Genomic DNA, 25,047 nt, shown 5'->3' with positions numbered 1-25,047 from the left:
GCAATAAATTAATAGTGAATACGAAATCACGTGATTAAGGAACTACTAACAATATCTAGTTGAAAAATTTCGTGTATATCAATTAGGTATACATTTAAGTTAATGAATAGGCCAGCTGGTCGTACAACCGTTGTTCGTGATCAAGACTGCATAGTGCGCGAGGTGCCTTATTTGTTGCGGTGTCTCTGTCATGGTGTCCATAACCCATTGCCTTTTTACCTATTCAAATTTTATACTTTTTATTGTAATATAAACTTGTTGTTGAGAAATTTTTTGTCGAATTCCAACGTATTGTGTATAATATTTATCGTCAAATCTGACGTTCAGAAGTAATATTTTCGTATGGCAGATTTGACGATACAGTGAAAGGATTTGAGAAATTTTATTGAGAAAAACCCGTAAGATTACGTAAAATCAAGAAATTTCTATTAAAATTGGTGAACCAATTGGTGGTCAATTAACCGACTTTTCACTATAAAAGTAAGTAAAAGTAATAAAATAAATTATATTAATCCAAAATAGAGCAAGGGCCCGTCAAGGTCAGACCTTCGCCAAAGTCTATCATCTTATATAGTGCTTACTATACATAAGTTCACTACGAAACTATTGAGTATGGGCCATTTACACGGCTTTGGGAGATAATAATAGTAAGTAACGAAACTAATTCTTGAAGTGTTTGAGTAAAAAGGTATTATTTTTAATTTTCCCATCATTAAACCTAACAGTAACTTTAAATTCAGACCAGACAACAGTTATATCCATCCAGTTCCACACTACAATAACGATAAGCAAATATGTTCCTTATCAAACTTAAACTTCAGTTATCTGCAATGTGCCGAAAATTTAAAGAAATCTATGACATTATCAGAACAGAATGCTGATCAAATATTTAAAAGCTTTCGAATATTCAGTACTTTTCGAGTGCAATGCAAATTTGTAACAACATATCCTTATTGGAGTTTCTCATGAATATGGATTTTTTTTTATTCTTCACAAGTTAGCCCTTGACAACAATCTCACCTGTTTTTTTTTTTTTTTTTTAATAAATAAATAAATATACTTTAACAATACACATCACTATCTAGCCCCAAAGTAAGCATACAGAGTAGCTTGTGTTATGGGTGCTAAGATAGTTGATATTATAATATTAATATACTATTATATACTACATATAAATACTTATATAATGTATAAATACACACAGACACTGGAAAACACCCATGCTCATCACACAAATATTTTCCAGTTGTGGGAATCGAACCCACGGCCGTGGATGCAGAAGGTAGGGTCACTACCCACTGCGCCACGCGGCCGTCATACCTGTTGGTAAGTGATGATGCACTCTAAGATAAAAGCGGGCTAATTTGTTAGGAGTAGGATGAAAAACCACACTCCTTTTCGGTTTCTACACGACATCGTACCGGAACGCTAAATCGATTGGCGGTACGTCTTCGTCGGTAGGGTTGTAACTAGCCACTGCCGAAGCCTCCCACGAGCCAGACCTGGACCAATTCAAAAAGGCCCAGCCGGGGATCGAACCCAGGACCTCCGTCTTGTAAACCCACCGCGCAAACCGTTCCACGGCACCGCGCCAAGGAGGCTGTTTTGGACTTATCAGTAAAAAAACTCCTAAATACAACTGGATTGAGAGAAAACTTAATTAAGCAATATCCTCCTTAAACATCGACATACTTAGTATTTAGTAGTATTTAGTAGAGTCCCAGTTCCATAAGCGGTAAGGAATTCCCCTAATATGTTTAGGATACTTACTACTAATGAAGACCAGGAGATGGAAAGAACCAGCTGTGTTTTTTTCTGCTGCGCTACCAACAAATTAACAGAAATTTAACCAAATTAAATTGACGCTCAACCAATTACGAGATCCCTATCATTCGCTCATTAGATCGGTAACGCGATCGTATAGAATCTAAATTGTATGTTTATCGATCGAAAAGTTTCAATTACGCACCGCCGTATCGATTTACAGGTGGCAAAAAAGACGATAATATCGATTTAAGTGCGCGTTCCTAAACGAAAGCAAATGACTTTTGCGAGTCAGCTTTTTCGCGAACGCCCGACGACGCAGCGCCATACAGAGTGGAAGATAAAAACCGGGCGAGCTCGACTTCCCATATATAGCCAGCTATTGTTTTTATCGGTAGCTGTCACCGACCTTAAGGTAAAGGCACTGTGGCCCTTAGTACGAGGTTGCTAAGCCCTACAAGCGTCGATCACAGTTTCCCTTCGTACATAGTTGCTAAACCTGCTAACGTCGATAGTTTTCGAATGTCCGAAATAAAACCGGGAGAGTTCGACTTCCCATATATAGCCAGCTATTGTTTTTATCGGTAGCTGTCACCGACCTTAAGGTAAAGGCACTGTGGCCCTTAGTACGAGGTTGCTAAGCCCTATAAGCGTCGATCACAGTTTCCCTTCGTACATACTTGATAAACCTCCAAACGTCGATAGTTTTCGAATGCCCTAAATATAAAACCGGGCGAACTCGACTTCAAATGTAGGCATAGGCCATTAGCCAGGTATTGTTTTATTTGAACATGTCACCAACTTTAACATGAAGGCATTGTGACTGTGGCCCTTAGTACGAGGATACTAAGAACAGCAAATGAGGATAAGTGTATTCCTTAGCAAGAGGTTGCTCCCTCAAACGTGCATAGTTTTCGAAGGTGCGAGATAAACCCGAACGAACTCGCCTTCCCATAACTAATACGGCCAACCATTGTTTTTATCAGTAGCTGTCACCAACCTTAATTAGATAAAGACACCGGTCCCTTTAGTACGAGGTTGCCCTGCAAACTTCTATCACTGCATTCTTTGGCACGAAATCGCCAAATTCGCAAACTTGTATTGATTTCGAAGGTGTTAGATACAACCGGATGAGCTCAGCTTCGTAACCAGTTATTGTTTGAATCGGTAGCTGTATAAAATGTTTCACAATTAAAAGTTCGTTAGCCAAAAATCCTTAGTACGAGTACTTTACGTATCATTTGCAAAGATTTCGTGCTACAGATCGGTTTTCGTTTAAGTGACATGGAATTAATGTGTGAATCGCTTCCTTTTAACTTGACGGTACCTAATAGCGGCGATGCAAGTGATATAAGTGCGCGGTAATACAGTTTTTTTTACTTTTTAAATGACAGCATATACTTACTTGTACGATACATTATAACAAGTTATATTTTTTAACAACAATTATCTACTTACAGTCAGTGAAACATTACTTCCGCCATTTAAAAATCACTCAATCGTCTGATTTAATTTTAATCTTTTTATTTAGTTTAACGGACCTTTTTCGGGACTCGATAATATCCAATTTTTTCGCTTCTTTATAAATAAAAGTAAATTGCGGCAATATATGTACGAACAGTTCAGAACTTCTAGACTGATATGGATAAAAAATTTGTGAGTTTCAAGGGGTCCCTTCCGGGAGTAGACTAGACCCTTTAGGGACTCTTTAACATATGAAAAAATCATGTGGAGTCAAAATTAGTCCAGATAGGTAGATAACGTTACGATCGGATTGTTGAATTTTTGACCTTTTAATACTTTGAAAATTAAAAATCATTGAGTGAATGAACATAGAGTAAACACGCTTTAAAATTTGCGAATATCTACTATATAATAATTTGGCTATAACAGATTTATAAGTTATGGAATTTGTAAGCCAACATTCTGACGGAAAAACATTAGCGAATCGCATACAAAAATCACAATTTCAATCACTTAATACAGTTTTTGCAGAAAATTTGTTCAAAATCGTATCAAATTACAGTAAATCAAACAAAAAATATGACTCGTCTATACCGTGGCTTCGGTCGCTCCTGCTGACGTATAACGCTAATTACAGCATCGATAACTGCTAACTAGACGTGGGAAAGCTTGGAAGTGATAAGAGAAAAATTAAAAAACAAACCTTGAATCTGTTATGAACGGTGAGTATTGCGGTCGGGTTGCCCAATTGAGGTGTAAGGTTCGAAAAATATTCAATAAACATTTCGTCAACACTGTATTTTATTATTATTGACTATTAAATAGAATATCTTTAATAGCAAACAGTCTTGACTTTACGTGAATATCATGATCATTAACAGCCGATGTTCGTCCACTGCTGGACATAGTTCTCTTGCATAGACTTCCAAAGACCACGGTTTCGAAGCTCCATCATCCAGCGACTCTTTGCAACCTACTTGATCTCTTCGGTCCACCTAATGGGGAGTCGAACAACATTGCGCTTTCTGGTGCAGTCTCCAATCCAGCAACTTCAGACCCATCGGCTCTTTGAACTATCTGCCCTGCCCATTGTTACTTCAGCCTTGTATCTACATATGTTTTCTGTGCTTCAGCTTCGCGATTCGCTGAGCTATGTCTCAATGACTTTGGATCGCGTGAATATATTGTAATAAAAAACCCTTCTCTAATAAATATGCATTTTCATAACGAACAATCACTTTACCCAATCATTGGTTTCGGAGAAAATAGCTGTTTTTTACTGGAGAAAATTGTTGATATTATAAATACGAGTAGACTATAAGTTTTTGTTGTTTCTTTTTTGAAGAAGAAGTTAAAAGACAGTAAAGTAATTCATGGTTTTTTTCAAGCTTGAGAGAGAAACTCTCACTCTCTTTTTGACGAGCAGTCTTTAGTCCACGTGGACTTATTGGCTCCAAAGAGAAAGGAAAAAGTGAAGCAATTAATTTAATTATTATTGACAGTGAGGATAATTTAAACATAATTTTTTCTGACAACATTCCATTACTAGTATGACAAAATTGTTAGCGATTTGTCATACTCGTTATTTATTGTCATTTCTGACGCTCCGTATTTCTGATGCGGTTTTCTATCGATTTAATTAATATTTCTTATATGCCTTTGTTCAAAAGATATTCAAGCCGTATTATTTCATTGCCCACATCTTATAAATAAGTATAAAACTAAAATACTTAATAATAAACTTAATAATAAATAATAAAACGCTAAGAAATAATAAGACGCTAAGACTACCAGACCAATTACCGTAGGACCTGCCTCGCTAGACGTTACCCTTCTGTCAAAAATATATGATCACGATCTAATTATTAGTTTATAAAACTGTTTCTATAGAATTATATTAGTGTTTTATTTATAGAATTATATTAGTGTTTATAAAAACTGTTTCTATAGAATCGATGTTTCATGATTGTAATCGTTTTTGTCATGTAAAGAGCTCCCTAAAAATTCCTTGTTTTGTATATTTGCGTGGCATAAAAAACGGCAACAACTTCTAGTTACTATAATGATTTATTTATTTTGCTATCATCCGCGAAAATTCGGCGAACCCATGCGACAACGTCACCCAGGTCCGACAAAATACTCTCTACGTACGTTTCACCCCGAAACCGGAGCATCCTCAGGAGATGTTGACTCTACAACGTGCAATTGCAAAGTTTGCGAATTTTCGCGGATGATAGCAAAATAAATAAATTATTATATAATCATGATGAACTTCCGCAAAGTAACGCCTGCTTCTATCCAAACTTCTAGTTTACTATAATATGAAGTTACTTTCATGTTTAACTATTTCTAACTTTTATATGAAACTTGTAATAAAAACAATATTTAAAAAGAATCGATTCCTTAGCCAGAACAGCAAAATATCGAATATTCTGTTTATTTATTATGTGGATAGTCTAAGCGATGTGTTAATTAGTCTGTGTAAAAATTACACGTGTGTGTATTGCGAATCAAATTTATAGTTATGTGTAGTGTAAGGACACAAAATCACAAAAAGTTTACCTCGTCTCCCTCAAAAAACGACAGACAATGTTGTTGGTGATTTAGGGTGGGATGCATCTCCATACCTAATTCCTCTATGTACAAACTTGACGGAAAGCTCGTGAGTGGCGTCAGATTTGTACAAGTTATCAGTAGGTATGTATGCTAATCGAGCGGATATGATCGTATTGACTTCTCACGGGCCATTTCGCGGAAGCGTGGTTTGTGGGCGAATTTTTTTTTTATATTTTATTTTTTTTCTGTTATCAGCACCCGTTCCCACGGCTAGTTAGCCGCTATCAGAGCTGTAATGAGTGCTTTATGGGTCAAAAATCTCGTATTATATTTTATTGTGATAAAATTATTTTCGGGTATCCGGACTATTTAATATTAAAAATGACTCATGGATTACTCTATATATTAAAGCCTAGTATTTAATTGCAGCTTGCAAGTGCTCGAAAGTTACTCAGTGGACTTTATGTACAGACTAACAGCCACCTATGCTATGAGCTATGTTAGGAGTATCTCTGCGTGATCGAATCAGAAATGAGGAGATCCGCAGAATAACCAAAGTCACCGACATAGCTCAACGAGATGCGAAGCTGAAGTGGCAATGGACCCGACCATTGCACATAGTTCGAAGAGCCGATGGACGTTGGGGTCCCATAGTGCTGGAATGGCGACCCCGCACTAGTAAGCTCAGTGTTGGCCGACCCCCCACCAGGTGGACTGACGACATCATGCGAGTCGCAGGGATTCGCTGGATGCAGGCGGCTCAGTATCGTGATATTTGGAAGTCCCTACAAGTGGACGTCCATCGGCTGATATGATGATGATGATGATGATGATGATGAACAGCCACCGTTCCCGTAAAGCTATAGGTATAGTAATCGCGTGAGCGTTATCGTGGAAGCCGCAAAAAACACAAATCAATTAAAGCAAATTGACTTGGCCAACGATTACCGATTTTACGCCAAACTCAACATTTGACAGTACGACGGATATCGATTCCGGGGGAATTTTAATTGCGTATCGGTGTGTCCTATAAAAGTAATTTGCAAGATGTCTGTGTGGTATTGGTCTTATAAATTACGAGTATTTTTTTACTTGAACTTTATATCATTGTTTTTCATTTTTTAAAACAGCAATACTGTGTTTAGGTGTAATTACCGGCATTATTGGATAGAAGCAGGCGTTACTTTGCGGAAGTTCATCGAAACCGGAACCGGAGCATCCTCAGGAGATGTTGACTCTACAACGTGCAATTGCACTTTGCAATTGTACTTTGCAATTGCACGTTGTAGAGTCAACATCTCTTGAGGATGCTCCGGTTTCGGAGTGAAACGTACGTAGAGAGTATTTTGTCGGACCTGGGTGACGTTGTCGCATGGGTCGACATTTCGCGGATGATAGCAAAATAAATAAATCATTATATAATTACAGGCATTATGGCAATATGCGGCTTAACTAAGTTAGTAAGGGTGTTGCCATTGATAACCTACAGATCCGAGACTTGGTCGCTAACCATGGCCCTTATTATAAGCCTCAAAGTCACTCAGCGAGCGATGGAGTGAGTTTTGCTTGGTGTTTCTCTACGTGATCGAATCAAAAATAAGGAAATCTGCAGACGGACGAAAGTCACTGACATAGCTCAGCGAGAAGCTGAAGTGGCAACGGACAGCCCGCGTGGTTCGAAGAGCCGATGAACGTTGGGGTCCTAAGGTTCTGGAACGGCGACCTCGCATCGGGAAGCGCAGTGTTGGTCGACCCCCAATACCCAAAACATCGAGCGTGTTGTAGGGAGCTGCTGGATGCTGGCCGTCGTGTTTGGAAATCCATGCAAGAGGGCTATGTCCAGCAGTGGACTCCATCGGGCGTTAAGGATGATGATGATGATGATGATGATGATGATGTTTAGGCTTAACACCAGTGACTCAAGTTGAGTTCCTATTTTTCACATAACAACAGTTTGGCCAATTTACTTAGGTATACGTACTCATAGTCATAATTGACCCACACTACAATAGAACTTAAATGCTACTTAAATGAACTGTTTGTCCAGTAATAAATCAAATATTGACTTTTACTAATTACTCTTTACTACTAATTGATAAACTAACTGCATGGCCTACTCCTACGAGTATAATACGTGTATGCTTCGATAACAATGGTTTCAGAGATTATTCAATGCTAACATACAAATAATAAAATTTTTCTTCTATAATATAATATAATATAATATAGTATTCTATAATATAATAGAGTATTGTAAGACTGCGAAAGACTGCGCGGGTGAAATCGTGCACGCGGGGAAGTGAGGTGCATCAGTCGTGGGTTTTCATTCATACACGCCCCCCGGCCCGCGCGGACCATCGGGAGTGTTACAAACGAAGTTGCCAAGCTATAGCCGACCAAGGAATAACAAACATCAACAAGCAGCGTCCTTTACGATCCTGACGATGACATAGCGAACGACAATGCTTCCCAGGCAACACAAACACAAGCTACACAGCGTCTTCGCCGGCGAAGACGAGGTCCCCGATATCTGACGTCACCCAGACGTCACGGTAACTCACGATCTCGGGGGCGCCCGGACTGATACACTCAGGCCAAAACAACCTTCCCGAACGGCCCTCTCAGACGAGGTCACGTCTCAGAGGAGACGCCCTTAGAGAGTCGTTCCGCCCATCTACTCTGCATCTGCCTTCGGGCCCTATCAGGCGATGCTTCTGCGCTCACCCAAACCCCCCGGTGACGCTGAACTCCCATAAGGAGCCTACGGCACTTACACAATCAGAAAAAAAAAAAAACAATCGGAGCAATCGAAAACACAAATACATATTCGTGTTTTCGATTGCTAGGAAGCGTGACGCAAATGGGAAATCTAAAGTATGTTGAAGCCTAACGTCTCGTAGGTCACATTTCCGGTTGAGCGGTGTCCGAAAAACGGTCAGATCGTAGATAATACAGACATCATCGGCGATGTACCGTTTAGTTTTAATTTATGTTAATTTGCCGCATGCTCCGCTGTCGCGAGACACGACAGTGGGCGGGCGCCATACCTAGTGATACATAATACGTATTCAAAATGTTAACTTGAACTTGGCTTGTTAGGTTTAAGTGAGGGTAGTAGTTAAACTCCATCTTAAACTTTCATAATATTTCATCACCATTACCATTGTTACCCGATGGACTTCCACTGGATATAGGTCCATTGCATAGACTTCCAAACAAAAACAACTTCCAAGCCGCTAGCATCCAGCACTAGGTGGACCAACACTGTGCTTTCCGGTGCGGAGTAGTCATTCCAGCACCCTGGGACCCTAATCCCTAATCGACCCTAATCTTCGAACTACGTACCTTGGCTATATGGTGCTTCGTATATGTTTGTATAAGAGCCGTGATAGCCCAGTAGATATGACCTCTGCGGGCTCTGCCTCCGATTCCGGAGGGTGTGAGTTCGAATCCGGTCCGGGGCATGCACCACCAACTTTTCAGTTGGGTGCATTTTAAGAAATTAAATATCACGTGTCTCAAACGGTGAAGGAAAAACATCGTAAGAAAACCTGCATACCACAGAATTTTCTTAATACTCTGCATGTGTGAAGTCTGCCAATCCGCATTAGGCCAGCGTGGTAGACTATTGGCCTAACCCCTCTCATTCTGAGAGGAGACTCGAGCTCAGCAGTGAGCCGAATATGGGTTGATAATAATGATATGTTTGTATGAAGTATAATAATATTTGCATGATCCCAACTAATTGAACAATGAATTGTATTATTAAGTAGGTAAAGTAAAGATTATAATGTTATAATAAGTCCACAAGAGATCGTTGCATTTTTAAACCTTACCTACTTGATGTCTCGTTAAATAAAAACTCCCTCTTTTTTCAAGTTGGTTGAAAAATAGTTGATCCCTTCAATAGAGACAAGTATTATTACATCTACTGTTAAATGTTATAACCATGACGCGGATATGTAAGGGTGCGCACCCTATGTCATCAGAATCATGCGCGTGACCAATGATTTTTCGACATTATTCTAGAATATACCATTATATTTAAATTATTTTTAAAAGATACAGAAAGAATGATATGAATATTATTTAAATGGGTACATACCACGAGATTTTTAATGTTTTTAAAATCATTAGAAAGAATGATATGGAAAATAATAGGTCTAAACTTATATTTTAGTTTTTTTTAATTGAGACGAATTGAGACGTGTTTCTATCTATGTAAATCCGTCAAGTCATGCTGTAGAGCATGAAAAGGATCAAATTTTGAATTACATAAATAAACCGCAAGTACCATAAAGTACCAAAAGGACGGGGTGTACTGACATGCATGTAACGTTCGCATCAATAGACATGTAGGTACACGTTTACCAATGGCCTACCTTCACGATAAACTGACTCTTTTGTATCAGAAAAGAAGGGCAAGGTGACATTTCGCTGAGCCCGTACTCAATAGGGGCCTCAAATCATAGCGTAATTGCGGATGCCCTCTATAATGCCGCATCCGTCTGACACGCCTTCGATCTGGTCCATACTTCGATATATGTACAGAGAACTGATGCTATAGCAAATTCTGTATCAAATACATCCAAACTAGCGGACACCCTCGACTTCTTTTTCACAAATCCCGCGGGAACCATGGACTTTTCCGGGATAAAGTAGCCTATGTGTTAATACAGAGTAAAATCTATTTCCATTCCAAATTTCAGCCAAATGGCTTCAGTAGTCACGGCGTTAAAGAGTAACAAACATTCAATCATCCATACAAACTTTCGTGTTTATAATATTAGTATTAGTAAGATTGTAAGAATATTCAGTTTTTAAATAGCTAGTGTAACGGATTAGAATTTCACTTGCATTAACTAAGTAAATTTACGACTAAATGGAGGAAAGAGAAATATTGGGAATTTAAAGAATAGACAAGCTATTATCATTAGCATAAACATTGCATTGACAATGGTTAAATCGCATTAAGACAATTTGAATAGCTGAATATTAAAAGTGCGATTAGCAACAAAAACCTAATTAAAAATGATACTAATGACCGTCAAACATGAAACTGGTAAATAACCCAAGAAAATATCAACATTATGATTAGCAAACAAAACATTAAGTATAATATTCAGCATGCAAAATAAAAACTATATAAATCCTAATAAGGAGAGGTATAATAAATCCACAATAAATTACCTTTTATAACCAAGGAACAGTTAAGCGAAGCCTCTCAAAGGAATGAAAAAGATACTTAGCGCCGACGCGTCCCAACCTAAACAGTTATAAGATGATTAATGTTTGAATCAACCACCATTATCTTTTCTTCGTTGCCGAGGGAACAAAGATTGAAAATAAGGTACAGCCTTTGCGGTCTACAAAAGTCTAATTACCACTGTCAACGGTTGACGGACAGACAAGCGTGTTTGTGAAAGAATGGCAGTGCAGTATTACAAAACGTTATGAAGAACAGGTATGGGAAATGCTACGAATAGAATTACTTAGTTTTTATCACTAAATTACCAGTTAACTTACTAATTATGCTTCAGGAAAGCAGACATTAGGAAACTATGAATCAAAGAAGTTGAAACGACAAACTTAAAATGTCTTGTGTGACATTTGAAAAGTTTACAATAATGCCTCATTGATGGCAGAAACATCCGAGTTTTGGTAATAGTTATGAAAATTATGACAAATATTAAATTTTCAATTACATCAAATCATATTTGGTTAATAGTAAAATGGTAAAATGAGCTTTACCCTAAAAAGTTTACACTTTTGGAGGAACGTTTGTTCAAGCTAAGTACGAAACCAATTTGGTTAAAGAACAATCACGAATAAATATAATAAAACACAAAATTCACATTAGTAAAACTTTCTTATCTTCAAAAGAACCAAAATTTATTTGACTCATATAACCGCTAAAACAGTTTCAGTTTAAAGTACTTAAAAGGGTTTTTAACATAAGTGAATGCAGATTGCTTTCGCATGTTCCTTTCATACATTAATCGCATCGAACGAAGCTGCTTTGTATGTTTATGTTAACCTCTGCAAGAAGTTTGTTGCCTCTAAGAGTACCCATGGACATTTCCACAAGTTTCTTGGTTCCTTATAATAAATTGCTTTTTTCGTGTTTCTAAAAAGAATTGCAAATAGTTAAAATCAGGAGTAAATGGTTATGATCAGTTTTTACCAGCGTTATCATTAACTATTATTATTTAAAAGAAAGTATCAGTAAAATTTTAGATAATATAATTCCAAGATAAAATAATTCTTAATTTAAATTCTTAATGAAAGAAATGCCATAAGTCAAGTTGAGCCTCGTCATTCACTATTATATTTTAAGAAGAGTGTGTAAAATTAAATAAACTTAAGATTCACGTTCAAACTTAATTCAGATAAAAAAATGCAAGCATGAGTCCCTAAAAATGCAAATCCTAAGCCAAATCTTCAGGACGTCCAATGCAGCCTTTTACTCTGACATCTTCTAATGCAATTTTAAGCAATAAACTCAAATCGTAATCAAGAATGAGCAAAATGAGCTGGTACGTGCCGGAACGGACCCCACATAGGATAACACCACTTCAGCTAGTGTTATCCTACGTTTGATAGCAAAATTTACTAGTGTAATCTCACTCTTACACTATTACAAGCCCGACCCCCATTAGTCCGGTCCAATATACGCGGTCGCAATAATGCATGTAACAAGGCACCGTTACTTCCCCGAACAAATGTAGGCATAGTGTTTCACGGATACGATATTGCTATACTGCGGAGAACTCATTGTGTTACTCGGTACTGAAGGCGAAGTTACGTTACGTTATCAACCCATTTCGGCTCACTGCTGAGCTCGAGTCTCCTCTCAGAATGAGGAGGGTTAGGCCAATAGTCCACCACGCTGGCCCAATGCGGATTGGCAGACTTCACACACGCAGAGAATTAAGAAAATTCTCTGGTATGCAGGTTTCCTCACGATGTTTTCCTTCACCGTTTGAGACGTGATTATTAATTTTTAGGGCGAAGGCGAAGTACTGTACCATATTCTGCGATGTTGACAAGTTGAAGAGCAATTGAAATGTTTAAGAGAAGAAAAGGATAGCAAAGAGTTCATTCGATATAAAAGTAATACAAGTGCATGAAGACACTAAATTTTTGATATTATTTTAGAAAATGCTTATATATTATCTGAAATACAGACAAAACCTATTCAGATCCGATAAAATTATCTATAGGCGCCAATTTTTTCTTAGTAGTAACTACGGCACGGCCTAATTCATATTCACGCATTCTGTTGTAAAATATTTCAAATTCAATATATCACACCTAACGACATACAACGCAATACACAACATTCTATTGTGATTCAGTCATCACATGAAATTCCCGGTTAAAAGGGCAACTCTCTAGAGTGTAAAGAAAACAATCCATGTTACAGTTCAATCAACTTTACAACTCGTCCATTCCATCAATCTTTCCTCGCGAGCACTTTGTTAACTTAATTACAGTGCGGTTCACATGTGACAAAGGCGTCTCGCCGCATTGTTGTGTGATGAATCGACGAACAATTCATTAATACAGGCCAAAAACAAGCACCTCTCTCGCAGCGAAGGCTTTATATGAAACCTACCAGACCACTTGGTCAAATATAAAACAACTAGTGGACGCCCGCGACTTCGTCCGCCCTTAGACCTCTTTAATCAGGCCCTATCGTCAAATCCGTTCTTAGTGAATACCTACTAATTATAAACTACTTCCCTGCCAAAGTTCAGCTTTGTACATCAAGCGGTTTTCGAGATTTCGTGAGAATGACCTCTCGCATTTATATATTAAGATAAACGCTGAAATTCTTCATTCAATTTATAGATTTTTGTAGACATTTTTGGTAAGAGCATGTTGTGCTTTTGAATCTACAAATATAAAAATGTGCGTAAACTATAGAAAACAACAATAAATATTAAAATAATGCTAAGGAATGTGAAGTTTTTCTCATTGATACCTAAACATAATAACACTAATAAACTAACTACTAACGTATTATCTACTGTTAATTGTGTAGCTCGTTGAATAAACTCGAACACATACACAATGGCTGTCAAGATTTTTTGACGATGTATGGATTGCCAATGTTTTATTAATCATCAATATGGCCTTTGATTGGCGTCTGATTTGGGCAATTTTCGTGCAAACTATTGTAGATAAATCCTTTAATAATCTTTAATTCTACAGTTATCTAATTTTTAGCCACAAGATCTAGAAGTACCTACAAAAGTATGTAAAGATAACAGTAATGTCCAAAAAATATAATTATTATTAAAAGATGTGTGAGACATAACAGGGAATACTTCGATTGAGAAAGAAAAAAAGAAAATATAGGTATTCCATTAAGTAAATCATTAAAACAGTAGTTTAGTTTTTAGGTAACAACAGTAAGAAAATTTCTTTCGCCAATAATACTTATTAAGAGTATTAAGATGATTTTCCCACGAATTTCATCAAACAAAACTTCATACACCGTTTATTAATTCTAGCAAGAAAGAAACATTATAGTAGCTTCACAATCAACGAAGAAATTACGTAACAAACACAAGAAAGAAAAATAAACCTTCCAATTGAGGACGTTGATAATCTAACTCGGATTTATTAAAACAACATTTAATCAAAACAACATTATTATTTAATCGCGAACAACATTTCCAAAACAACAAAATTACACAAGTTCTCTTTCAATATGAAAAATTCAATAAAACCTTAAGCCGTTACCTTGTTTATGAAATTGGTCAGTAGCTTTATTACTTTGAAATTAAGAAATTTTTATAAAAACGTCGCGCAATAATACTCAATAAAAAGCCTAAATAACCAACTGCTCAGAAAGCACAATCAATATCAATAAATTTATGGCCCGGTGAAAACGTAAGTCTGGTCTCATATTACTTTACCTTAAAAGGGTTGTCTGGATATATAAATGATACAAAGAAAGTGGATATGGTATGCTACGAATTTATGAGTTTTATTAATCTCAACAAAAAACAAATAGGTACATAAAGCGTCGTCTAGACTGTCAAACTGGAAATAGATCAATCTTTAAAGACTCCAGATTGCTCGAATTGACCGTGTAATGTCATTTGTAACATCGACCGCGTGTAGCAAAAGCTTTTCGCTTTGTTCGATGAAAATTAAATTAGGTAAGTACTTCTAAGATGTTAGTTTATCTAGGCTTCAACGTTTTTAAGTTACTGCCATTATCATATATATCTTTATCACTTTAATGACTAGAACAATTAAATGGTTCTAGTCATTAAAGCTTAATTTTAATTTATCAAGAGATTATTTGATAAAATCTAGGACTGACTTTGTTAATCCAAGGCCGGTTTTTATTATTAAATTGCCTTTAAATTAATCATCCACAATATCTTGATATCAAACCATTTAAACAATATATCCGATTGATTGACCGTCTATCTGTTAAAACCTTCCTTCCGTTTATAGAAACGACTTATATTGTTTGGCGTATATCTATCTGCAAAAAATGTAATATCATTCTACTCTAGTCTATGGTCATCTGATATCGCACGATAGCCTATTTCACAATAAATTAGATTAATGCTTCAATTTATAGCAATGTTGCTTTTTGCTTACTTATGGTATGGCGTTTTAAGTGTTTCCTGTGCCGCGATTTAAACAAGTTTAAGACATAGTTGGATTAAGTAAAAGATACGCGAAAATGGGCTTTGGGACTTACGCCATACATCCTTATTGGCTTATCATATCCGATCAAATAAAGAAAAATATTAAACACTTTGAAATATTATAACTATTGACCGAACTAACAATTGACAGTCGACTACAGCATAAGGTAGAGCGAACGTGCCCATGGGATATTACTAACTATTTCTAACAAATACAAAATGTAAACTAAGTATACATAATTATAATAAATACATGAGAAAGATATTCCAAATCTTGGCGAGGTTTATTAAGGAGAAAAAAAAAGATTGCTTTGCAGGCAAATATTCTTTGGATCAATCAGCATGGCCAATTTGGTTTGGTAAAAGGGACAGGCAGATAAAGACAAATAGCTTAACTGAGCAAAATTATATCCTTCTGAAAACCAATAAAGAGGTGACTTGACAGTGTAACATAAATTTTCCAATCTTGAAGAGACTGAAGAAAATCACTGGAAGTGCTATTCCTGTAATAACTAAATACAGAACGGAGTAAACGAGCAATCTGACTAACGAATGAACATTATACTTTAGACTCAACTCGGTTTGCACCATAAACTGGCTCTAGCGGATAACTTCATTACCATATGCAAATCGTCGGCTCAAAGAACTGAAATATTTGATGCAAATTCGAAATGTAATACATTTCATGCAATTTATCTATTGCTTTATACAACACTCGTATATCACATTCAGAATACGTAATTACGGTATTTTTGCGAAGACAGCTGTATGTCTTTATTCTTACTAGCTATTGTCCACGTATTCTACCGCGTTGAATTCGGTTCTCAAAAAACTTCCTACGTCGTCTTTTGCCGGTAAGGTGATAACAACTAAAACCAGACATTTGTTTCTTAAGTCCTTAACATATTAATGAATATACATCTTAGTCTTTTTCCAGAAGGTTGGTAACCACCAAAGTCTTTCACTAAATGAGAGCCGAACCTATTTCGAAAACTTTGGTGGAACGGTGGAAAAAATATGAATTGAAAATCATATTCAGAATATTCCATTTATAAATGAAAACCTTACGCAACTCTGCCATAAATTTATAACACCATAGCTCTTTCAAAGTCAAAGATTTGTAAGATTTTCAATATTCATCATCACAGATGTTATCTATAGGGCGAGTAACCGTATATTCGCCATCATAAATACGAGTGTTGCAAGCGTCCGAAGCGTGGGCCGTGATAAATTGCCCAACAATTTACACCCCGAGTCCTGACTAATGCTGGACTAATGAACCAGCGACACGGGGCGTAATCTAGGCAGGATCGTAAGGATTCCACTTACAAGGCATATCTTACGATCACATAAATACTGTTATCAGTGCAAACCAGGCGTTTGAAGCCCTCTTTACAATTCTAATGAAGAATTGATAATGTATAACGTATTAGTGCTGACCCAGCATGTATACGAAGACTATTGACGCATTGTTTTGCTTTGTTTTTCTAATTTTAAATCTAAATTGATGCTTATATCTATACTAATATTATAAAGCTGAAGAGTTTGTTTGTTTGTTTGTTTGTTTGATTGAATGCGCTAATCTCAGGAACTACTTGTCCGATTTGAAAAATTCTTTCAGGGTTAGAGAGCCCATTTATCGAGGAAGGCTATAGGCTATATTTTATCCCGATATTCCCACGGGAACGGGAACCACGCGGGTGAAACCACGCGGCGTCTGCTAGTCATAATATATGATTTGCGGAGTTCTTTCTAGATTATATTATATTTCATTTATTGTCCTATCTGTTATTAATTTATTGTTTGATTATCTTTGTTAATACACTTTGTATGGCGTTAAGAAACCAAAGGAACTGTATGTAATTAAAGAATGAATTATCACCGGCGACAATCTCTTAGTATGCATTGGGGACATTTCGTAAATCTGTGCTAGCTATGCTAATGTTTGTTTATCTATGGCCATAATTTTCTCTTTATCTATTTAAATTAAGACATTATATTATTGTATTAAAGAATAAAATTCTTTTTGGAAAAAAAGAGATGCTGACTATCTGGAGGTTCACCACCAAGACGAGATAATTCTTTAATTAAACAGAAATTACAGATTAGAGAAATAAAAACAGAATAAAAATAAATATTTATGAAAACAAAAAGCAAAATGATATTTTTTTTAAAGTCATGACTGATGTAAAGTAACAACAGTATAAGATAGTAGCAGCTATTATTCTACACATACTTTTTAATACTTCCTAAAATGTTATACTAAATATCTCTACTTGTAGGGTAGTAACTTAGTTGCCGCTGAAGTTTACCGCCAAATCTGAATTAACCTAATTCAAAAAGTACAAAATCCTTTTCAGAGCTGGGATTCAAAACGAATATACACAAAACAAAAAATCTTTACAGCTTGGCTCTTCTAAAACAGCGTTTGCCATAAATTATATAACTCCAGCATCTAGCTTTATATTCAAAACATTCACTTAAGGCCATTATTCAGAACAGTCTGCAACAACAGGTCTCGACGGAATAATATGCAAATTTTACCCACGCCGTACCATGTTCTGAGGCATACAGATATTAAAGTATCTGCACTTATCTCACCGATACTTGTGACAAATCGTCCCCGCGGGCCGTACACTATTGACTTGCTATCAGCTATCAGCTAGTGCTGGTAGAAACATTGGCTCCAAACTCCCAATGTTGGCCTCAATGACCAAAGCAAATGACTACAGCATTGACCCCAACATTCGCACCAATGATTAGAATTACCGATCTGTTGACTCTTCTGCAATATACGGCAATAACTCTCTGTAGAGATTTCTACAAAGAAAATAAACACCAAAAACTCTCGATTAAGCAAGAATATCCTGGAAAATTATACCGAAGATATGAACATGTGATGGCGATGATGAAACCTGGCTCTGCAATATGCAAACTAGGACATGATCAAGTGAAACTGAGCTGTTATTCGACTTTTAGTTAACATTGAGACCAATATTGGCACAAAGAATGAGACCAATATGTGGAACCAGGGTGCACTAAGTGATAGCTCCCGGGGCAAGCACGGTTCAACACGAACCACACGCATTTCTTGTATTTTATATACAAGAAGTACTTGACTGCATTGTTTTAAAGGAAAGTTGTTATCTGCTGCCTTGCCTTGCCATGTACATATTGGGATTGGCAACATTGGTAAGTTCAGAGTAAAAATCGCATAGGGAACGTTTTATTTGTGTGGGAATATTCTGTACCGTAGCTTTCTATAAATAACCTTATTTAATGGTAAATGACTGACTGCCAACCTTCGCTAGTCGGAGAGGCACCCTAAGAAGAAGAATGGTAAATTAATAATGATGCAGATTAAGCTTCAAAATCAAATTAAAAATAAATTGATGTCATAAAAGTAAACACAATCGAATAAGTTTACGGTGTAATTTATAAGTATACGGTGTAATTTATATAGAGAATGAGGACAGGGAACACTTTGTCAATAATTTCACAACTGTAACTATATTTTGAACAAATACTCGTAGTCTAATGGTCAAATTAGGCACAACGAAGGCAGACGATACTTTATTGGAATATGTTTCTCTAATAAGCTAACCAAAGAGGACCTTTCCAACTGTAACGCGCTACACAGAAAACAGCATCAAAAGTACTTCGACAGTGAGGAGCTCACAGACGCAGCTACCAATTGCAACAAACACAACCGAACGCGTCCACAGTTTACTGTAGCTAATAAAACAATCGTGTACCAATGGTGGGGCATGTTCGACCCTGCGTCAAAGATTAATCGCCTTATTCTAGATCGGATTTATGCGAGTTCTAACAGCCATTAGGGCTCCGAGCCGCCGACGTCCGTTTGCATTCAGCCGTCGAATCGGCTATCTCTGACAATTGTTCGATTTCTGAGACGCATTCAAACTTTATGAACCACTGAATATAATAATACGGTCTTTAATATCGAACGGTATATTCAAACATAGAGCCAGTATACCATCGTATACAATCGTAAATGGATCGCTGTGCTATGATAGTTACAAGACCTATTCTTAGTCTATCTACCTATAATTGGCTTGTTTAGCCAATGTCTTTGAATTGATCAATTAACGGATTTTCTTGACAACCTTGTCTGCGTGAATTTATTTTCACCCTAATTTAAGTTCTGAACGATAATAAAACATGAATCGAACATTAATTGACCTATCAATAACTGTTTTCAAGTACTTAACCTACTACAGCTTTTTAGTACCTTATGCTAGTTACCGTATGGGTACTGGTCAAATCTATATTTTTCCAATGACGAATAAATGTTATATAAGAACGTAGAAATAAAAGCAAATAAGAGCACAAACGACTCTGCGTGTTTGTTTTATCATGAATGGCCACTCCATTTACCTATTTGTAATCACCAAGACCTTGCACCGCATATTAGTTAATCATAGTGATCTATCAGAGTACATACTGAAGTAAATGACGCCTTGCTTGGTCATTATGTCGTGAAGGTCAGACCTGTCAGGTTGCTTTGTCATAGGGTTATTAAATGGGCTTGAGATCCTATTTAAATGAGTGTACTTACTTCATCTACTAAGTACGACGTGAAGGGCGTTTGACTGTGATTAATAATGTGGTTTTGAAAAATATAATTCCCATTATTAACTACTAGTCCAACGACAGTTTTTAGGATTTTGTATCTCAATAAACAGAACCTTTATACATTATGTTGTATGTCTGTCTGTCTATCTGTCCGTAAAGACCCTTTATCTCGGGATAGCATTTCGGGTTCAAATGAAAACGAATCCGATTCGCACATGTCGGGTTTTTCACTAAATTATAAAAATGATGTAAGATCGTGACCATAATGGATATTATGTTCAGTAATCATTGAGACAAGTCAAAATTTTGAGCTTTATTGTATTCTAAGTTCTATAATCAATAGAAATTGGCACTTACTTAGATATCATTTCTTTTGTTAACAAAATAGAAACGAACGACAGACGTTTGTGGTATTGAATTTGTCTCCCATTTTCACATTTATGTTTTGATAGTGTTTTATTTACTTTTGTCTTGTTGAGTTAGGAATTGTAATTAACTTTTGATCTGCGATAAAATTGCCTTAGATCTTGTATTCTAATATTATGCTATAAAGTTTAGATTTATTGATAACCTGAAATACATAATTACTTTACGACTAACTCTAATGTCTGAAAGTAGGCTTACAGTTCTATTAACCACTAAATTTGTTATTCGAAAGTACTTTATACTTGGTAGTTTTCCTTTAACGCTTACAGCTACTTTATTGGGCAGATAATTAAACAAATCCAGCCTGGTCATTTGAATTTTATTATCAGAATACATTAGTGTAGTAACACTAGTTCATAATATTAAAATGTCTCAGCAAAAAGCCTTGTAAATATGGTAGATAAGTGGTTCTCACAGCCTAGCCTGTCTCGTGCAAGATTGTGGACATAAAATCGTATGTATCTAGTTCTGCTGTAAAGATTAACCATGTTGATTATGATCGAATAATTATAATGGAATTAGTTATTTACATATGAAGTCGAGCATAAAATATAATCATAACAATAATACGGAATACATTAAATTTGACCGCAATCATTTATTTTTGCAGGAGAAATAGTCCCCTAGCTGTAAGGATACTTTTGCACTTGAAATCTCAATATTGTAACAAAATTGTAGAAAAGAGGGAAGCATTTGACCTATCTGTTTTTCAAAGTGTGTCATAAATGTAATTTTTTTTTTTATTTCGAAGTTATATACTAAAATTATATTGTCAAAACTTCTGTTTTGTTTCTGTTCCTCCAAAATTAAATCCAAATGAACACCTCTAAAAATTAATCAACTAAAATTTTAATCAGATTAAAACTTTCTTTTAGATTATGACTCTTACTGCTCTCATTAAATTAACAGTCATAAAATTTAATACCTAACCCAAACAAACCAAATAATGAAACCAAAATCTAATTTTACAACTTAAATAAATGTCCAATTAGATTTGGATGATTCCGAAGCGTATACACGTCCCTAAAGAGTTATAAATCTTAATTTATTAATTATTTATTCATACGAGTAGGTCGGGGGGACTTTCCTTCACAGTGAAACCGCGGGACATCCGATGGCTTACATAAAAACCAGATATACGTCGTCTTTAAACCCCTAATAAAAAGTTTAAGCCATAATTGAATAGATATCATTATAATTTTGTTTACGTTTTGTGAATATTATGTTTGTCAAGGTACTTGGATGCGAGGGAATATTTGTGAGATGTTGACAAAGTTCAATAAGGAGATATGGTTTATTCAAATATAGTTTGGACCTTTGAACTTATCAAAAGTTTCTCCTCCATTACCACAGTATTATGCCTCGTAATGTTTATTTTACCATGTTTATAGATGATTTTTTTACAATAAGAAAACGTAAATACTAACTAGATTTTTAATAAATAAATATTTTACAAATATTTAATGTTTTATTGTGTGCGTTTTAATTAATTTTGTGGTTTTACTATGTTTTCCGTGGTTTTACTCAAAAGTATAGCAGAGGCATTAAATTTGCTTTTTTTTACATTTATGTCATGCTTGAAAGTGTAATGTATTATTAGATGGTGTTTTAATTTATTAATTGATATTATTTTCAAGAAATTCCATAATACTTGTCGATAAATGATAATACTTAAACGAATTAAGAATATAAGCCTATATTAAAATAAATAATATGGGATTATAAATATTTAAATAAGCATAATAAATCCTTCTGTGGGTAGGCATAAATCTATAATTCAAACTTGGAATGTGGGTATGTGATTAATTTAAATACTATAATCAATTGGTTTGTCGCTTCCCCGGCACCCTGATCACGAGTCTTTGCCGCTTCCCATCAAAATTTAAAAAAAAAACTCAGCTCAAGTGCACACCATCTGGCGGCTACATGTGTTAATTCCTCGCATGTGTTCCTATTGGAATCACTTGTATGACGGAACGAGTAATCGATAGGGTTGCATATGAATTTGTAACCGTTAGAAACGTTCGCTTGCTTGGTTTAGGCAGTTAGACTATAAAAGAGGGTAGCAAGACTACTCGATTGTATTGTTGAATATTGTAACTTGCTTTTAATATTTATCACCAGCGGATGCCCGCGACTTTGACTGTGAGATATTCAGATTTTTGCTACGACTGATCTTCAAACTAAGACTTCAAGCTAAGCTTAACACACTGTGACCTTTTTTCCTGTTTCTTGGACCTCCATACACAAAATACGTAGTAAACCAGACACATTTACACTGCTGTCGGCTCCATATATTGTAACTCTTTAGGTAATGCATTGTTGCTTCTAAACGTTACAGTAAGATGCACCATTATTAAGTATACGGCATTTATTTGCATCCGCACTAAGTACTTACTAACTTGTAAGCTCCTTACGTAAGTAGCTCATTTAAGTAAGTTATTTTTCTGACTGTCAGAACCGGTAACAAATTTCTGAGATTAGTATGGTCAGACAAAAAAAATACTGTTTTTTTTTAAATATTTTTTAACACTGCCCTGCCTTTGCCCTGTCATTAATCTGAGGTGTAAGTAAATTATAATAATTCCAAATCTTTCAAACAGCAATGGTTATTGGCTGCACTAAAAAACATGGCGGCATGTCATGCATTATTAGTGATGTACCCAGTTGAGCCTAGCTCTTGATATTGAGATTTTTACGATACGAAATAAAGTAGCACTTTTCTACCCAAGCATGTATGGTTAGCATCAAAAAGTTCCCATAAGAAAAAGTAAACCTCATCGATGCCGGAGTGAAAATATAATGAATTGATAATTAGATACAACTAATTAACGACCATGTAAATACCGAATTAAGGAATTTCTTGTAACGACCACGTTTTGGTGGTCGCATTTGTGGGTCGGCGCCAGCACAGAGGGACGTCCGCTCTGTGACATGGGAGGAATTCTTTTACTACTCTGAGTCCTGTCCATCTTTTTCATACAGATGATAAATTTAAATTTCATATTGATACTCAATAGGTTTACGGTTAAAAAGCCGGATTTAATCCGAAAGGTTGTTGGATTTGATCCTCGCCAGGATCTGTTGTACCCACTTTAGTATAGTCTTTATAGTCTTATATAGTCTTTATGATTAATAGAATGGAGTAAGGATCATGTTAAAAAGTGAAGGCTGCTTTCTATTTTGAAAAAGAAATGTTTATTATGACAATCAGTTACAAATTTACCTTTACTGTAGTTTGGTTACCCGTATCAATCTCTTCATTCTGTTGTTCACTCATCATTACAACTTATTATTGCTATTTATACATTCTAAAAATTATTATTATACTATAATACACTAGCATACGCCGCGTGCTTCGCGATATCGTTGGAATTCGGGGACAAAATATAGCCTGCAGCACTCGGGGATAGTGTAGCATAACCACAATAAAAGAATTTTTCAAATCGGTTCACTCAACAATGAAATATTTCCTCTTTATAATATTAGTATGGATCAATATATTGTATTATAAACATTATAAAAACAAACTAGTCAGCCAGTTTAAAATTAAATACGCGACTACATTTTGTTACCAGTTCAGTTTTTTTAGCAATTTCCCCTAAAGACTAAATTCCCCTACCAAATTAGACTAATACTTTTTCCGATCCGAGCTCGACGATGAAGTAACTCTTCGCGGCAGATTTTAATGTCGTACTTTTTTATGCACATAACATTATAATGGAAACTAGTTTCTGTTCACACAAGCAGTCCGCTTTCGATGGCGTAACGGTTTCGAGAAACCTTAGTAAGCGAAAACCAGATAAGACGGAATGAATGCAAGAACGCCCCGAATTCGTATTTGGTTACTTTGTGATATGCAAGTTTTTATTTATTCAACCACAGACTTAGTATGTGGTTGATTTAAATTAAAAAGTTCAGTTAGTATGTTAAATTTGTCGTTATGTTCATTTGTCTAATTTTTTCGAGTTGTCAAATTGCGACATAAGCTGACAGTTTAGAACCAATTCTAAAAACAAGTTTTACATGAATCGTACAAAAACAATCAACATAATTCTCAAACATTACTTGAAACTACCTACATCTTGTTTTTAATTGTAAGGTTAATCAAGTCCGAAATAAGAAAGGATCAAGTCCAAAGTCAATTGGTCTGAGTACAACATATATAGACTAACCAATGTGCTAGATGCATAAGATAAATCTTATACCAGAGACAAATCCAAACAGCATCACCATAAAGACAGATGAACAAAAAGATAGGAATGTATCATTCTATAAACAAAAATCAATATAGTCTGACCAACACAACTCAGACGCCGAATGGCAGATACGCAGCCAGACAGAGACGGGTGACACAACACTGGCGACAGAAAGGGATGGAGACAGTAGTACGTTGGTTGCAGCTGTCGCTGACGTCACAAGGGCCTAGGGAATTATTGGACCCGCTCGACCGTGGACTTGAATAAACATTCGTGAAAGCTATGGGATGTTAACAGTGACATTATTGTTACACGACGGTTGTGATGCGACCGTGACACGTTGTCGCCAATTAGATGTTAAGCGT

General features: G+C 35.9%; 1 protein-coding gene across 2 annotated transcripts in view; it reads right to left on the bottom strand.

Moving 5' to 3' along the window:
* LOC112052049 (neurogenic locus Notch protein) overlaps window positions 1–25,047 on the bottom strand; it is a 186,571-nt gene that overhangs the window by 123,078 nt on the left and 38,446 nt on the right. The window lies entirely within an intron of this gene.

This window comes from Bicyclus anynana, chromosome 4 (assembly GCF_947172395.1).
Source record: "Bicyclus anynana chromosome 4, ilBicAnyn1.1, whole genome shotgun sequence".
Lineage (NCBI taxonomy): Eukaryota > Metazoa > Arthropoda > Insecta > Lepidoptera > Nymphalidae > Bicyclus > Bicyclus anynana.
This window is presented reverse-complemented; position numbering and strand designations above follow the sequence as displayed.